At 56.7% G+C, this 12,412-nt stretch overlaps 1 long non-coding RNA gene across 1 annotated transcript in view; it reads right to left on the bottom strand.

Annotated features, from left to right (window-relative positions):
• The window catches only part of LOC145529707 (uncharacterized), a 1,704,434-nt gene that overhangs the window by 1,661,575 nt on the left and 30,447 nt on the right, over positions 1 to 12,412 (bottom strand). The window contains exons 5-6 of the long non-coding RNA XR_014071296.1: positions 12,089 to 12,200; positions 4,453 to 4,564 (exon numbers count right to left, since the gene is read on the bottom strand). This is a non-coding gene — a long non-coding RNA (uncharacterized LOC145529707). The remainder of the gene's footprint in view (positions 1 to 4,452; positions 4,565 to 12,088; positions 12,201 to 12,412) is intronic.

The following is a 12,412-nucleotide window of genomic DNA, read 5'->3' as shown; positions in this document are numbered from 1 at the left end:
GAAAGTTGGCTACTCTTTTCTATAAGAGAGGGAGACCTTCGAGTCTTCCTTTCGGGCCTCCAACTTGGATGTGGGGTCTCAAAACAGTCAGGAGGGGCAGTGCCTTTTCCTGGGTACCACGGCGCATCCAGGCCTCGTTCTGCCCCATTCTGTGCTGTGTCAGCCCTGGATGGAGTCTTTCTTTCTGAAGTCTCAGCGCACAAGCTCCACGTGATATCGGCCCCAGGTGGAGAGGCATGGAGCTGCTCGTAGGCCGACAGACCTAGGAAACAGATGGGAGAATGACCCCCACTCTGCAGATGGAGAGACTGGGGAAACCCTGAGGGGCATATGCTTGTCCAGGGCCACACCACTTATGAGAAGAAGGAGCCTGGTCTGAGAGCAGCGGGGTCCTCGGAGCTCAGGCCCTGGCTGCACCCAGGCCTCCCCAGGGCTGTGGGCTGGGCTGTGTGGCTGTCAATGTGCCTGCACATGGCCTAAGGGGGGTGGTCGAGCAGTCAGAAACCCAGAGATTCCCTTGGGAAGTTTTGGGGAAGGGACCTCAGCACGAACCCCAGGAAATGATGTCACCTGCCGGCAACAGAACCCAACAGAACCCGCAACCCGGGTATCCAGGCCTCCAGAGCGGAGAGGAGCCCCCAGCCAGATCTCTTGCTGCCAGGATGTTCTGCTGTTTGCCCCTGCCCAGAGGCCGGGGCCTCAGGAGAGCTCACAGGCAGTGTGCGTGGGCACCCGGTCGACGTTGGCTCAGGGCACCCCCGAGAGGCCTCTGGCCCTCTGCCCGGAGAAACAGAAAGGTAACACGGGGAGCCCCAGGCCGGGCCAGGCCACCTCTCCCATGCCACCCGGAAACACCGGGTCCTTTGCCTGTGTGTGTGGATGCGGGTTTCTCGGGGTGTGTCTCCCTCAAGGAAGCCCAGGCGGATGTGGGGTCAGAAGCCTGCAGACAAGTTGTGTCCACACCCCAGGGGAGAGCAGGCTGGCTGGGATGGGGAGAGTGCGGGCAGCGCCGGCCGCCCAGGCTGACCTCACACCCTCAGGTGGGTCTCTTTCCTCCCGGTGGGGATCTGAGCAGACACACGTCTCTGACCCTTCTGGGAAGAGAAGTTCGAGCAGGCAGAAGCAGCGGCTCCACTGGCCAGGCCCAGCTCGGAAAACTCCCAGCACGGCTGGCTGACGGTCACTGTCGTTGCAGAGCTTCCGACGTGATGAGGCCGAGGACGGGGACACCCCGTCCACCTCCCGGAGGGAGGGGTCGGAGCACCACCCCCCCGCCCGTGAGGCCCAGTGCAGGCTCCAGGTGAGCGTGCCCACGGAGGCATCAGCCCCACCGGGGGCGAAGCGGAGGCGGGGAAGGCCTGCTGCCGAGACACCGCCCAGGATACACCCGGCGGCCCAGTCTGAGGCTGCCACGGAGCTCAGCACACCCGGCTCCGACTCAGAGTCCCGAGAACCCCGGCCTCTGAGGCAGCAGGAGGACCTGGAGCCCAGCACGCCAGAGCACAGAGGTGAGGACGCTGGGGCTGGTGCACGGGAGTGTGTGGGGAGGGGGTGCTGAGCTACACAGGGACGAGTCCCCGAAAGATGCTGCTGGGCCTGCAGCAAGCGCTGGCCTCACACCCCCACCCCCATCTTGCACACTTCAGTCCCAAAAGACATCCGACCCTGGGTATTCTTTGGGAATCTCTTGGAAGCTTTCTGTCCCGGGATACGCACATGCCAAGGCTGGCCTGTGGGCAAACTTTGCTTCTCCCCCAGCTCTAGCACTGGCCTCCAACTGGAACCAGGCTCCACTTCCCAGACCTGTGCCTACAGAGGTGGTGGCTCCAGGTGCAGGACCCAGGGATCCACCGAGGGCAGCTGGAGAACCGAGACTTGCCCTCGCAGAGACACCAGGCCAGCTGGGTACTGGCCAGCACACCGGGCAGATCGCATCTCCGTGCCTGCAGGACCCCCAGCCCCAGGCACTGATGTCCCACCCCCTCAGCCAGAACCTCCACCTCCACGTGCACCTGTACCTGCTCGGGCTTTGGCAGGAGAACCCGAGGCAGAGGAGGAGTCACCGCCTCGGCAGGGAGAGCCTGCCCTGGCTCCCGCGCAACACCCAGACGCCGACGATGACTCACCCGCCCCTGCAGGAAGAACGAGCCCCCGCTCTGGACAGAGACCCAGAGCCCTTGCCGGAAACACCACGTCCAGGGGAGCGGTCGGCTCTGCAGCCTCCATCCCTGTCTGCTCACCGTGGACGCCGGCAACACGGTCTGCTCCCAGGGGACATGGAGTTCCTTTCCCCTGAACTGCTTTGCATTTGGTTTGTTTCCACCTTTCTGGTGATGTTTTATTTTTTGTATGGTTTCGTGTATTTTTGTTGGTTAAGTTGGGATTAGTAAACTTTCTCATCATTGTTGCAATTTGGGAACACTGTTGTGTAACTCTGGTGATACTGTGTTACCATCAACACTTTGTAGTTTCAGACCCGTTCGATCTTTATGCCCCCACCCCCCAACAAAGCCTGGATTCAAGGCAAGCACGCCCTGTTCATCCCTCCCCCCGATCCTGACCACAATTTCATCTTTTCTTTCTGCATTCCTTCCTATATTCTTGGTGTCCCCAATCAATGACTCTCAGTGAAATGACTGAAGGAGTTTTTTTTTCGGACTCTCCACCTACTGTAAGACTCCATTGGAGAGTTCTCATTTTTATGTCATTTGAACTAGCGTTTGATAGCTGAAAGGACGGTGTACGTCCTTTCAAGATATCATGTGCCAAACGAAGCCCTTTTGGCAAATGTCATCATTATCTCCAGGCAGGCATTGCTGTTTGAAGGGTGACATCTCAGCCAGAAGGCAGAGGCTGAGCTCCTCTTGTTGCACCAGCTCCCAAAAGAAGCCAAGAAAGGGAGCTGGAACAACAAACCACCCCAACGCCCAGGAAAGCGTTCTTCACGACAGAAGGCTAGCAAATGACCCAACAACCTTGTGGCCCAGAACCCCTCTAGAAAAATCACTGTTCCATACAAAAGAGAAACACATGGGAAGTTCCAAGGAGAGGCAATGCCCATGGCCGGTGTACTTTAGAGACGGCCTGACCGCTCCGGGGAAGACACGCACCGACGGAACCCCTTGGGAAACAGCAGTGAGAGTCCTCACCGTCGTAAGGGTTTCCTCTGGGGACAACCTGCCCTGGGCACCACATGAGGGAGCAGACCGGCTTCTCTTCCTCTGCCCCCACACCATTCACTCATGAAGGCAGCTCAGGTGTTCTCATGCCCTGCCTGCCTGCCTGCCTGCCTGGCTCATCCGTGAGCTGTGACCACCTCCAGGGCAGGACTCCACCTTCTCCTCTCTGTGTACCGTGAATCTGCACACAGGGGGCTTTCAGAATCTTAGGAGACTTGAGCCATTCCCACTCGAGCCAGAACCCTCACCAGGAAGGAAAACAGCTGTGGAGTCATTTTGGCCCCAGCACTGGTTCCCAAACCCTGGCGGCTCCTACAGCCTCTACGGTGTGAAGAGGGAGGTCCCTTTTGACAGCGCTTTCCGGCTGTCAGATCGAAGCTGTTGTTTCACTGTCAGCTGTGTCTCTGCCGTTGCAGCCAGGTGGGCCACGCTGCTCCAAAGGAGCTCACAAGCTGAGTTGCAAGGGAGGTATTGAGAGGACAGGGATGGCTACAACGTGCTGCAAACTGAGTGAGGGTCCCCACAATCCTCAGCAAAGGTCTGTGGTGTGCAAGTGGGGAGTAGAGGGCCCCCAAGTTCCAAAGGAAGGGAGGTACTCGGGAGCTAAAGCCCTTGGCTGCTGTGGTAGCAGCTGCAGATGGCAGCTCGTCCACAGTGCACTTCAAATGAGGTCATATGAGCGGGACTCTGGAAATGGCTCCGAAATCCAGAGAAAGGGGTCAGGGTATGTGGGAATCCGGCGGGGGTGGGGGGTGGATGAAGGAAGGTGTCCTTCCTCTCTCCAGTGCAATTTGGTTTGGTGAGTCTCAAAGCTACCAGATGGCACTTCCCAAGTCAGGCCCCCGCAGGAATCAGGGTGGGCTGCGTGCCTCGGCCCCTGCCACAGGGACAAGCCACACCAGTGGCCTCCCTGAGCTCAAATGGCCGGATCTGGGGGTTCCGTCTGGGTGCACACCTCCTTGCTGTGGCCAAGTTCCCCCCTTCTCTGAGCACCAGCTTCATCCTCTCGAATGAGGACATCGATTGCTACCTTGGCACGTTACTCTCTTCATCCTGTGAAGACTCATTAGGCTTATCCTACAGTTACTAGCTGGCCCGAAGAGATATCTCCTGAATCCAGATTAAGCTGGAGTCTCCCAGGCTCATCTGGCATGTCTTCCCTGAAGTCTGCCAAAACCCACACCCTTGCATTTCCAGGGACTCCCCTTAGCCAGCTGGGCAGAAAACCCAGCATGGTTCAAACAAGCTGACAGACAAGCGGGAGAGGACTCACGGGCAGACGGCCTCCCTCAGGTCTCGGGTGGAGCTCTGGGACCACAGCAGCAACGGGCCATCCCAGACCCTGGGCTCAGCAGCGCCCTCATTCTCAGGCCGGCGGCTCTGCCCTGAGGGGAGCAGGAAGGTCACCAACTGCCGCAGGCGGACCTCAAGCCCCTCCCACTGCTGGAGCCTGACCTCCCCCGGCCCCACCCCTTCCCCTACCCCAGCAGGACGAGAGCTCGTCTTCCCCTGGCTTCCAACGTGAGGCCCGGCCCTGGGCCCCGATTGGGCACTGCCCCAGTCCGGAGCCAATCACAGTGGCCAGGGAGGTGGAACGCACCGATTGGCCAGGGCCAGGTCATGTGACCATGCTCCCCAGGAAACTCAAATTTTACCAAGATTCCCTAACAAACCAATGAACAAAATTATCCAGTAAAGGCAAACCGTACTTTTTAATGAGGCCAATGTCACAGAAAAAAAAAAAAAAAAAGCTTCACAATGAACTGCTCAAGGAAGCTACTAAATAAACTTTCAGAAAATTTAAGTCGTTTTTTTGTTTAATAGGGTGACGGAGAGCTATACCTTACCCATCTATGTGAATTTAGGTTTAAACTAGATTTCCCTTGGCTATTATATAAGACAAAAAAACCCACATCACCCCCTTTCACTCCCCCCACCCCCCAAAAGTGTTTTAGTCTATTGAATTTTTGTGTCCTCAGTTGTGTCTGATTCACGGCAACTCACGAACTCTGCACAGCCAGGCTCTTCCGTCCATGGAATTCAGGGCAATTTTTTTCTGTCACAGTAAATGCCCACCCTGGGTGATCCAAAGGCAAGGGCTCAGAGGCTCCTGAGAGACTAACTCCTTTCAGCTAGCACAGAGCTGGCTCCTCACTGGGAGGCCTGTGGCCTGCGGCTCCCAGAGGGGAGAGCAGCACTCGCCCCACCGTGTGGTCACTGCTGGAAGTGCAGGCTGCTCCTCACTCCCCCTTGACAGTGTCCCTGAGGGCAGAACAGTGGGAATCTACTCAAGGTGGAAATGCAAACTCCGATGCAACCAAACTTCCCACAAGGTCTCCAAAACCACTCTGGAACAGGGAATTGGAAACTGCAGGGCATGACATGAATGGAGATGGAGACTTGACACCTTACACCGAGTTCACTTCCAGTTATCCCTAGACAAAGTTTCCATGAAAACTTGTCACAAATCTAGAAGAACAATGAGCAGAAACCGGACACGTGCTTTGAGTCTTCACACACAAAACTAAAAGGCAGTCCACAAAACAACCCAGAGAATACAGTGGACTTTGCAAAATCAAAGATATCTACTGTGGGAAAGACCTCATTACAAAAGCAAAAGACAGGTCATACATCGCGAGACGAATGAGTGGAAACACAAAGCTTCTCAAGGATATGTCTCCAAACAGGCAATGAACACCAACACAACAAGCCTGTGAAAACTACGGAAAGGTCTGAACGGACACCAGACTGAGGAAGACACACACAGAGTATCCCGGATGATGTCCAGCACGGAGGGCCTGAAGAAACAACAGTCTAGTTGCACTCCCTCAGGCCTGTGTGACCCTGGATGAGGCCTCTGTTTCCCGGTGGCTCTGAGAGATGGACAGGGAGGAGGGGAAGAGAAATCACTTGCATTTCTAATACTCACAGCAAAGTCTTCCAATGAGAAGGGAATTATCACCCCCACTGACAATGCCATGCACTGAAGTGATACCCACGAGTCCATCTAACCCAGAAGGGAAGGAAGGACCTGTTCTCACAAAACGGCGAGAGATGGAAGAAGGAAGATCAAGCCCACACCAATCACTGGAAAGAGAAGCTGTGCTCAGGGCTTGAAAGAATTCCTATTGGGAAAATGATGTCACAGCCCCACAAGGCAATCCACAGCTTGGATGCTATTCCTCCCAAAATGCCAATGCATTTTCGCACCGAACAAAGAATTGCAAAAGGGGTTACGGAAACAGAAAAGAGCCTAAATTGTCAATACAATCCGACGAAAAAGCCCCGATACGGACATCCAAGGTTGTGTGAAAGGAAATTAGACGACCAAACTAGGATCCTCAGGAGAGTATCGGAGAAGGCGATGGCGACCCACTCCAGTACTCTTGCCTGGAAAATGCCCTGGACGGAGGAGCCTGGTAGGCTGCAGGCCATGGGGTCGCGCAGAGTCAGACACGACTGAAGTGACTTAGCCGCAGCGGCAGCAGCAGGACAGTATGCTATTGGGAATACAACAACACACACAGATCCAGATCGATGGAATAAAGTTGAGGGTCCAGAAACAAACCCCGGCATCCATGGTCAACTCATCTCTGACACAGAAGGGGAGAATATCCAAATGCGAACAAGAAAGCCTCTTCAATAAATGTCCATGGGAAAACCAGACAGCTACATCTGAAGAACGCTATTGGTTTTGATCTCACACCACCTCAATATCGGGGAAAATCCTCACCCTAAAGACTGATGTCATGAGATAGCTAGAAAGAAGCGTAGGTCAAAGGCTCCTTAACATCAGAGTCTCCTTGCCATTTGCTGGGCGGAGGTAGAAATGGGTCTCTTCAAGTAAGGGAAAGAGGGAAACGAAGTACACCAATGGGTTTCCATCCAATGGAACCTCTTCACAACAGAGAAGCTAAGCATTCACAAATGCAAAAGATAGGAAACGGAACATGAGAGACTCCTTGCAAGTGGTGTATCTGAGAAGGGGTTCATATGGAAAGAGACGAAGAATGCACAGCACTCAGATTCCAAGAAACACCACCACCACCCTTGACCCTTCCCCCATGACCAACTCCGACCTAAAGCCTTTCTCTCCCTCTAACCCATCCCTAAAACATAACCCTCATCTAATCATATACATGTGCATTCCTAGCATCCATCCATCCACACACGAGAGAGAAAGAGGAAGACACAGTCTGAATCGAGAAAGGAAAAGAGAGGGACACAGCCAGAGAGAGACACGGAACCAAAGAGAGGAAAGGAGTCGACGGTCCAGACTTTTCATCAATCTGTCTCGAAGGTAGAAGCAATGACAGCGCCCATCCACCCCAGAAGGGGGAAAAGGACGGAAGGTTTGGAGAGGAAAAGACAAGAACGCAGGGAGCCATTAGAAGCTCAGCCACCCGCAGAAGCCGAGCTGGGACACTTGAACAGAATCTCAATGGAAACAGAGGACCAGAAAGTTGGCTACTCTTTTCTATAAGAGAGGGAGACCTTCGAGTCTTCCTTTCGGGCCTCCAACTTGGATGCGGGGTCTCAAAACAGTCAGGAGGGGCAGTGCCTTTTCCTGGGTACCACGGCGCATCCAGGCCTCGTTCTGCCCCATTCTGTGCTGTGTCAGCCCTGGATGGAGTCTTTCTTTCTGAAGTCTCAGCGCACAAGCTCCACGTGATATCGGCCCCAGGTGGAAAGGCATGGAGCTGCTCGTAGGCTGACAGACCTAGGAAACAGATGGGAGAATGACCCCCACTCTGCAGATGGAGAGACTGGGGAAACCCTGAGGGGCATATGCTTGTCCAGGGCCACACCACTTATGAGAAGAAGAAGCCTGGTCTGAGAGCAGCGGGGCCCTCGGAGCTCAGGCCCTGGCTGCACCCAGGCCTCCCCAGGGCTGTGGGCTGGGCTGTGTGGCTGTCACTGTGCCTGCACATGGCCTAAGGGGGGTGGTCGAGCAGTCAGAAACCCAGAGATTCCCTTGGGAAGTTTTGGGGAAGGGACCTCAGCACGAACCCCAGGAAATGATGTCACCTGCCGGCAACAGAACCCAACAGAACCCGCAACCCGGGTATCCAGGCCTCCAGAGCGGAGAGGAGCCTCCAGCCAGATCACTTGCTGCCAGGATGTTCTGCTGTTTGCCCCTGCCCAGAGGCCGGGGCCTCAGGAGAGCTCACAGGCAGTGTGCGTGGGCACCCTGTCGACGTTGGCTCAGGGCACCCCCGAGAGGCCTCTGGCCCTCTGCCCGGAGAAACAGAAAGGTAACACGGGGAGCCCCAGGCCGGGCCAGGCCACCTCTCCCATGCCACCCGGAAACACCGGGTCCTTTGCCTGTGTGTGTGGATGCGGGTTTCTCGGGGTGTGTCTCCCTCAAGGAAGCCCAGGCGGATGTGGGGTCAGAAGCCTGCGGACAAGTTGTGTCCACACCCCAGGGGAGAGCAGGCTGGCTGGGATGGGGAGAGTGCGGGCAGCGCCGGCCACCCAGGCTGACCTCACACCCTCAGGTGGGTCTCTTTCCTCCCGGGTGGGGATCTGAGCAGACACACGTCTCTGACCCTTCTGGGAAGAGAAGTTCATGCAGGCAGAAGCAGCGGCTCCACTGGCCAGGCCCAGCTCGGAAAACTCCCAGCACGGCTGGCTGACGGTCACTGTCGTTGCAGAGCTTCCGACGTGATGAGGCCGAGGACGGGGACACCCCGTCCACCTCCCGGAGGGAGGGGTCGGAGCACCACCCCCCCGCCCGTGAGGCCCAGTGCAGGCTCCAGGTGAGCGTGCCCACGGAGGCATCAGCCCCACCGGGGGCGAAGCGGAGGCGGGGAAGGCCTGCTGCCGAGACACCGCCCAGGATACACCCGGCGGCCCAGTCTGAGGCTGCCACGGAGCTCAGCACACCCGGCTCCGACCCAGAGTCCCGAGAGCCCCGGCCTCTGAGGCAGCAGGAGGACCTGGAGCCCAGCACGCCAGAGCACAGAGGTGAGGACGCTGGGGCTGGTGCACGGGAGTGTGTGGGGAGGGGGTGCTGAGCTACACAGGGACGAGTCCCCGAAAGATGCTGCTGGGCCTGCAGCAAGCGCTGGCCTCACACCCCCACCCCCATCTTGCACACTTCAGTCCCAAAAGACATCCGACCCTGGGTATTCTTTGGGAATCTCTTGGAAGCTTTCTGTCCCGGGATACGCACATGCCAAGGCTGGCCTGTGGGCAAACTTTGCTTCTCCCCCAGCTCTAGCACTGGCCTCCAACTGGAACCAGGCTCCACTTCCCAGACCTGTGCCTACAGAGGTGGTGGCTCCAGGTGCAGGACCCAGGGATCCACCGAGGGCAGATGGAGAACCGAGACTTGCCCTCGCAGAGACACCAGGCCAGCTGGGTACTGGCCAGCACACCGGGCAGATCGCATCTCCGTGCCTGCAGGACCCCCAGCCCCAGGCACTGATGTCCCACCCCCTCAGCCAGAACCTCCACCTCCACGTGCACCTGTACCTGCTCGGGCTTTGGCAGGAGAACCCGAGGCAGAGGAGGAGTCACCGCCTCGGCAGGGAGAGCCTGCCCTGGCTCCCGCGCAACACCCAGACGCCGACGATGACTCACCCGCCCCTGCAGGAAGAACGAGCCCCCGCTCTGGACAGAGACCCAGAGCCCTTGCCGGAAACACCACGTCCAGGGGAGCGGTCGGCTCTGCAGCCTCCATCCCTGTCTGCTCACCGTGGACGCCGGCAACACGGTCTGCCCCCAGGGGACATGGAGTTCCTTTCCCCTGAACTGCTTTGCATTTGGTTTGTTTCCACCTTTCTGGTGATGTTTTATTTTTTGTATGGTTTCGTGTATTTTTGTTGGTTAAGTTGGGATTAGTAAACTTTTTCATCATTGTTGCATTTGGGAACACTGTTGTGTAACTCTGGTGATACTGTGTTACCATCACCACTTTGTAGTTTCAGACCCGTTCGATCTTTATGCCCCCACCCCCCAACAAAGCCTGGATTCAAGGCAAGCACGCGCTGTTCATCCCTCCCCCCGATCCTGACCACAATTTCATCTTTTCTTTCTGCATTCCTTCCTATATTCTTGGTGTCCCCAATCAATGACTCTCAGTGAAATGACTGAAGGAGTTTTTTTTCGGACTCTCCACCTACTGTAAGACTCCATTGGAGAGTTCTCATTTTTATGTCATTTGAACTAGCCTTTGATAGCTGAAAGGACGGTGTACGTCCTTTCAAGATATCATGTGCCAAACGAAGCCCTTTTGGCAAATGCCATCATTATCTCCAGGCAGGCATTGCTGTTTGAAGGGTGACATCTCAGCCAGAAGGCAGAGGCTGAGCTCCTCTTGTTGCACCAGCTCCCAAAAGAAGCCAAGAAAGGGAGCTGGAACAACAAACCACCCCAACGCCCAGGAAAGCGTTCTTCACGACAGAAGGCTAGCAAATGACCCAACAACCTTGTGGCCCAGAACCCCTCTAGAAAAATCACTGTTCCATACAAAAGAGAAACACATGGGAAGTTCCAAGGAGAGGCAATGCCCATGGCCGGTGTACTTTAGAGACGGCCTGACCGCTCCGGGGAAGACACGCACCGACGGAACCCCTTGGGAAACAGCAGTGAGAGTCCTCACCGTCGTAAGGGTTTCCTCTGGGGACAACCTGCCCTGGGCACCACATGAGGGAGCAGACCGGCTTCTCTTCCTCTGCCCCCACACCATTCACTCATGAAGGCAGCTCAGGTGTTCTCATGCCCTGCCTGCCTGCCTGCCTGCCTGGCTCATCCGTGAGCTGTGACCACCTCCAGGGCAGGACTCCACCTTCTCCTCTCTGTGTACCGTGAATCTGCACACAGGGGGCTTTCAGAATCTTAGGAGACTTGAGCCATTCCCACTCGAGCCAGAACCCTCCCCAGGAAGGAAAACAGCTGTGGAGTCATTTTGGCCCCAGCACTGGTTCCCAAACCCTGGCGGCTCCTACAGCCTCTACGGTGTGAAGAGGGAGGTCCCTTTTGACAGCGCTTTCCGGCTGTCAGATCGAAGCTGTTGTTTCACTGTCAGCTGTGTCTCTGCCGTTGCAGCCAGGTGGGCCACGCTGCTCCAAAGGAGCTCACAAGCTGAGTTGCAAGGGAGGTATTGAGAGGACAGGGATGGCTACAACGTGCTGCAAACTGAGTGAGGGTCCCCACAATCCTCAGCAAAGGTCTGTGGTGTGCAAGTGGGGAGTAGAGGGCCCCCAAGTTCCAAAGGAAGGGAGGTACTCGGGAGCTAAAGCCCTTGGCTGCTGTGGTAGCAGCTGCAGATGGCAGCTCGTCCACAGTGCACTTCGAATGAGGTCATATGAGCGGGACTCTGGAAATGGCTCCGAAATCCAGAGAAAGGGGTCAGGGTATGTGGGAATCCGGCGGGGGTGGGGGGTGGATGAAGGAAGGTGTCCTTCCTCTCTCCAGTGCAATTTGGTTTGGTGAGTCTCAAAGCTACCAGATGGCACTTCCCAAGTCAGGCCCCCGCAGGAATCAGGGTGGGCCGCGTGCCTCGGCCCCTGCCACAGGGACAAGCCACACCAGTGGCCTCCCTGAGCTCAAATGGCCGGATCTGGGGGTTCCGTCTGGGTGCACACCTCCTTGCTGTGGCCAAGTTCCCCCCTTCTCTGAGCACCAGCTTCATCCTCTCGAATGAGGACATCGATTGCTACCTTGGCACGTTACTCTCTTCATCCTGTGAAGACTCATTAGGCTTATCCTACAGTTACTAGCTGGCCCGAAGAGATATCTCCTGAATCCAGATTAAGCTGGAGTCTCCCAGGCTCATCTGGCATGTCTTCCCTGAAGTCTGCCAAAACCCACACCCTTGCATTTCCAGGGACACCCCTTAGCCAGCTGGGCAGAAAACCCAGCATGGTTCAAACAAGCTGACAGACAAGTGGGAGAGGACTCACGGGCAGACGGCCTCCCTCAGGTCTCGGGTGGAGCTCTGGGACCACAGCAGCAACGGGCCATCCCAGCCCCTGGGCTCAGCAGCGCCCTCATTCTCAGGCCGGCGGCTCTGCCCTGAGGGGAGCAGGAAGGTCACCAACTGCTGCAGGCGGACCTCAAGCCCCTCCCACTGCTGGAGCCTGACCTCCCCCGGCCCCACCCCTTCCCCTACCCCAGCAGGACGAGAGCTCGTCTTCCCCTGGCTTCCAACGTGAGGCCCGGCCCTGGGCCCCGATTGGGCACTGCCCCAGTCCGGAGCCAATCACAGTGGCCAGGGAGGTGGAACG

This window comes from Giraffa tippelskirchi, chromosome 12 (assembly GCF_054371585.1).
Source record: "Giraffa tippelskirchi isolate mGirTip1 chromosome 12, T2T-mGirTip1v1.2.pri, whole genome shotgun sequence".
Lineage (NCBI taxonomy): Eukaryota > Metazoa > Chordata > Mammalia > Artiodactyla > Giraffidae > Giraffa > Giraffa tippelskirchi.
The sequence above is the reverse complement of the archived record's forward strand: the minus strand, read 5'-3'. Positions and strand labels throughout refer to the sequence as shown.